General features: G+C 45.4%; 1 non-coding gene across 1 annotated transcript; it reads left to right on the top strand.

The window, feature by feature from the left end:
- The first annotated feature begins 2272 nt into the window (after positions 1-2272).
- Positions 2273-2379, top strand: LOC123624947. The gene has a single exon (XR_006730302.1). It is a non-coding gene; the product is annotated as a U6 spliceosomal RNA (small nuclear RNA).
- Positions 2380-5692: the final 3313 nt, after the last annotated feature.

Raw genomic sequence — 5692 nt, 5'->3', positions numbered from 1 at the left:
CAAGGATGAGAGGAGGTTGGGAGGAGATGAGGCTGAAAGGAGGGACAGAGGGGACATCCCTGGAATGGGGCCATGAGAGGAAAAGGGTTGGGAGGAAGACGTTGAGGTCAGTTTGACCATGGAAAGCGAGAAGTGCCCAGCAGACATCCAGGGAGGGACATGCAGGAGGTCTTTGGCCAGCCAAGCCTGGAGCTCAGAGAGCAGCCGGTGTGGTTGGCAGAATAATGTCCCCCAAAGCTATCCATGCCCTAAGCCACAGGAATGTTATGCTACTTGGCAAAAGGGACTGCGTAGATGTGATTAAGTTAAAGCTCTAGAGATGGGGTGATTATCCCAGATTATGTGGCTGGGCCGTTATAAACACAATGCCCTTTATGGTGTGGCTTATAGCCATAGCCCTTGTGGACTCTGTTTCCCAAAGAGATAGGTTGAAGCCCTGTTTCCCAGTCCCTCAGAATGTGACCTTATTTGGAAACAGTTTGTTGCAGATGTAATTAATTAAACTAAGATAAAGTCATACTGGAGTACGGTGGGATCTTCATCCGATAGGACTGGGGTCCTTGTAAGAGATGAAGTGAAGCCCCAAGGGCAGGACGCCATGGGGAGGCAGAAGCGGAGACTGCAGTTACATGGCTGCAGGGGACACCAAGGCCACCACCAGAAGCTAGGAGGAGGCAAGGAGGGATTCCCCTTACAGGTGTCAGAGGGAGCAGGCACTGCCATCACCGTGGTTTCAGACTTCTAACCTCTCAAGGCACCCAGTTTTTGGTACTTTGAAAATAAATACAGTAAGGAAAAGAGGTAGGCAGGAGCAAGAGAGAGAGAGAGAGAGAGAGAGGGAGAGGCGACAATGGAAGGAGAGGTCAGAATTAGAGGCAGATTTGGCCGGGCGCGGTGGCTCATGCCTGTAATCCTAGCACTCTGGGAGGCCGAGGTGGGCGGATTGTTTGAGCTCAGGAGTTAGAGACCAGCCTGAGCAAGAGCGAGACCCTGTCTCTACTAAAAATAGAAAGAAATCATATGGACAGTTAAAAATATATATAGAAATATTAGCCGGGCATGGTGGCGCATGCCTGTAGTCCCAGCCACTCAGGAGGCTGAGGCAGGAGGATCGCTTGAGCCCAGGAGTTTGAGGTTGCTGTGAGCTAGGCTGACGCCACAGCACTCTAGCCCGGGCAACAGAGTGAGACTCTGTCTCAAAAAAAAAAAAAAAGAAAGAAAGAAAAAGAAAAGAAAAGAAAAAGAAAAAATTAGAGGCAGATTTGAAGATGTGACACTGCTGGCTTTGCAGATGTGGAAGAAACCAGGAGCCAAGGCATGCAGGTGGCCTTTCGAAGACAGAGAAGGCAAGGACATGCATTCTTCCCCAGAGCTCCCAGAAGGAGTACCTCCTTGGTGGCAGCCCAGTGTGACCCGAGTCAGACTGCTATCCTCTAGAATTGTAAGAGAAAAAATGTGTGCTGTTTGAGCCACTTGGTTTGTGGTCATTTGTCACAGCAGGAAGAGGACATGAATACGGCGGGGCAGAAGACAAAGACGCAGACAGAGAGGCACAGCTATGAGAGAGAGAAGCAGCAGGAGTGAATGGGACCTCCAGAACTGTGAGAAAATAAATTTGTGTTGACTCAAGCCAGCGTGTTTTTGGTAATTAGTCACAGCAGCCATAGGAAATGAGTGCAGGTCCCAGATGGAGTCAGGGCAGAGAGAACAGCGTCTGACACACAGTAAGTAGTTGCTCCAGAAATATTTCTTGAGGGTTTGAAATATGACAGATGGCACCACACGGGGCTCCACCATAGGGGAACCCCTGGATCCCATCGGGCTCAGCCTGGATGAGCAACTTTATGTGAAAATGAGAAATGACTGAGCACTTTGAGGCAGATTGATTACATGCTTATGATCAACATTTAAAAATGATATTGGGAGATGAGGAAGAAACCGTGATTACTATACAAACTGATGAAGAAATATATGAAAAGATCTATAAATCAATGACATGGAATAATCCAATGGTCATTGTCCAGGGAGACTGTGTTGTATTAGTTGCCCATCGATGGAGAGAGCTGGAACAAAAAATTTATCCTGCATGGAAAATAGGAGACTTTGTACGATTGCCTCTCTAAATGTACAAGACATTCAAGAGAGAAATCTGCATGCATTTTGATATTAAGAAATGACTCCTCGGGGGTGGGAGGAGGGCAATATACGTAACCTAAACTTTTGTACCCCCATAATATGTTGAAATTAAAAAAAAAAAAAGAAATGACTCCTTGTGCTGGCTTTGGTGGCACATATACCAAAACTGGAGTGATACAGAGAGAATAAACATGGCCCCTGCACAAGGATGACATGCAAATGCATGAGGCATTCCATATTTTTAGAGAAGAGGAACAAATTTTTCCCTACAGTCTCTGGAAGGAGCGAGGTCTTCCCCATGCCTTGGTTTCGGCCCAATGACACTAAGATTGTACTTCTGGCCTCCAGAACTGTGAGAGAATAAATTTCTGTTGTTTTTTAAAAAAGAAAGAAAGAAATGACCCTAGTATTCTTCCACTCCTGAAATGAGCTGATTTGCAGATAACTCATAACTTCCAAAGCTAAAGGGCATTTTGATGTTTCTCCAACCCTTCCAATAAATGTGATCAGCAAGATGTAGAACTCTTTTTCAAGAGTTGGTTTACCTCATTATTTTTACAGTTTCTGATTTTTTTCTTTAGATTAAATTTGATGTTTCTTCTTCGATTTAAAAAAATATTTCTTGGCCGGGCGCGGTGGCTCACGCCTGTAATCCTAGCACTCTGGGAGGCTGAGGCGGAAGGATTACTAGAGGTCAGGAGTTCGAGGCCAGCCTGAGCAAGAGCGAGACCTCCGTCTCTACTAAAACTAGAAAGAAATGATCTGGACAGCTAAAAATATATAGAAAAAATTAGCCGGGCATGGTGGCGCATGCCTGTAGTCCCAGCTACTCGGGAGGCTGAGGCAGGAGGATCGCTTGAGCCCAGGAGTCTGAGGTTGCTGTGAGCTAGGCTGACGCCACGGCACTCTAGCCCAGGCAACAGAGGGAGACTCTGTCTCAAAACTATATATATATATTTCTTGAAGGAATGAATGAAAGTTGGGTCAATACAAATGATTTCATTTTTGTGACAAAATAGTGTTTTCTGGATGGCGTCTTAGCAGCTTGCCAATAAGAGCTGACTTTGACCATGATGGTCTGTGTTCATCCCTGCCACGATGTCATCTTTATGCTTGGGCCTGGGTGACCAGAAAGCTTGGCTAACATGTTTGCTACAAGGAGATGTATTTAATGATTGTACATTTTTGGTAGGAAATAGAAATTATTTATTCTATTTGAAATATTCATATTTAACCCCTGAATATATCGTCACTAATCCTGTTCTAATTAACTCTCCTCATACGGAAACTGTATGGAAACTCCTAGAGTTATGAAAAGAATCCACATACTTTTCCTCCTATCCTAAGTTTATGTAAGTAAAAGCAAAATTAAGTTAAAGCAGTTTCCGGTTTTTTTTGTAACAGCTTTACAGTAATTCACATACCATATAATCCACCCTTTTAAAGTGTACAAAGCCATGGTTTTTAGTATATTCACCTAGGTGTCCAACTATCACCACACTTAATGTTAGAACATGTCATCACCCCAAAAAAGAAACACCAAGGTGTTGAAATAAAGCCTTGTACACCAATGTTCCTAGCAGCAGTATCCATAACAGCCAAAAAGTGGAAACAACCTAAATGTCCATCCACAGATGCATACGCATGTGGTCTAGCCATACAATGGAATATCACCAGCCATAGAAAGGAATGAAGCTCTGATACCTGCTACAACGTGGATGAACCTTGAAAACGTTATGCTAACTGAAAGAAGCCAGACACAAAGGACCACTTTTTTTTTTTTTGAGGCAGAGTCTTACTCTGTTGTCCGGGCTAGAGTGAGTGCCGTGGCGTCAGCCTAGCTCACAGCAACCTCAAACTCCTGGGCTCAAGCGATCCTCCTGCCTCAGCCTCCCGAGTAGCTGGGACTACAGGCATGCGCCACCATGCCCAGCTAATTTTTTCTATATATTTTTAGCTGTCCAGATCATTTCTTTCTATTTTTAGTAGAGATGGGGTCTCGCTCTTGCTCAGGCTGGTCTCGAAGTCCTGACCTAGAGAGATCCACCCGCCTCGGCCTCCCAGTGCTAGGATTACAGACGTGAGCCACTGCGCCCGGCCTGCTTCATTCATTTTTAATCACAATGTCGGCACTTAGGAAATTCAACCTAAGTTGGAGTTGCTGCTGTTCTGGTTGTTATCATTTGTGTGATAACCAAATGTATCCCTCGGGGTCCACGGCTGCTGGAGATGGGAGACATACTTCCAAGCATTGGAGTTTCCTTCTCAAATCCAGTCAGATCCAGGCAGGCTCAGCGAGTCGTGGCCATTTCCGGTTACCTTCCTGTTTCCGGTTTCCAATTACCTTTCAGTTTCCAGTTACAGGAAACCCTAGCATAAGCCTTTCCAGAAAATTCCTCCCTCAGTGAAGAGCCACATACTGCAGCCCTGTGGGCCAGAGATGGTCCACAGACTAGTTTTGTTTGCACATACAGTGCTTTGAATTTTTTTAATTTTAAAATTGGGAGATTTTTGGTATAACGGGAAGACCTAGAAATCCCTCGGCCTCCATTCCCAGTGGTCGGCAATCAGCTGGAGCAGAGTCGTGGTGCCACTGCCATGAACAGGACATGATGAGCTCCTGGTTTCATCATAAGCAACAGTGTTTCGGCAGCTCCTGGCCTCTGGAACTGGCTGCTGGTTCTCTTTGCTCTGGCGGCACCCACTTCTCACTCTTGCTCTTCCAGCTCTTCCAAGACCTTTATAATAAATCTCCTGCATTAAATTCCCTCTGTTGGAAATACCTAGAGTAGCTTCTTCTGAGAAGCTGGGGCTCTAGGGATCTAAACTTCTGTGTGTGTATCTCTGTTCCAGACAGAGTATGGCTGGAGAAGGAGCAGGAGGAAGGGTGGTTATCATGACCATGCCACAGCCAAAGAGGAATTGAAAAACAGAATGTTTTTACAACCCGTGCCCACTCAGGCTGATCTGGGCCAAAAACCTTTGTTCCAGGGTGTGTGGCAGGTGGGGGTGGAGGTGAGGTCTGTGTTAGATTATAGGCCAATGAACCTATGGCCTGTCCTTGGTGTGTGCATGTGGACAGAGCAAGCTCTGGTATCTCCTCCTCTTCTTATAAGGACACTAATCCCATTGTGGGAACCTCACCCTTATGACCTGATCTAAACCTAATTATCTCCAAAACGCCTCACCTCCAAATACCATCACTTTGGGGGTTAGACCATCAACATATGAATTTGAAGAAGACACAAACATTCAGCAAGCAGAAAATGTTAACAATGATAATTTTTATTTTTCCGTCCATCTTCTATGTGCCAGACAGTTCATATACATGATCCTGATGTATGGTGTAAATTATCTATTTGTGTGTAACAAATCAACCCAAGACTTAGCCATGTAAAACAATAACTATCACTTATTGTCTCTCACAGTGCCTGGGGGTCAGGAATGCAGGAGCAGTTCAGCCCAGGGGTTGCAGCTCGGAGTCTCTCATGAGTGTGCAGTCAGATGGTGGCTGGATCTAGGGTCATTTGGAAGCTTTCCTAACCTACATGCCTGG

The sequence above is a fragment of the Lemur catta genome, chromosome 19 (genome assembly GCF_020740605.2).
Source record: "Lemur catta isolate mLemCat1 chromosome 19, mLemCat1.pri, whole genome shotgun sequence".
Lineage (NCBI taxonomy): Eukaryota > Metazoa > Chordata > Mammalia > Primates > Lemuridae > Lemur > Lemur catta.
This window is presented reverse-complemented; position numbering and strand designations above follow the sequence as displayed.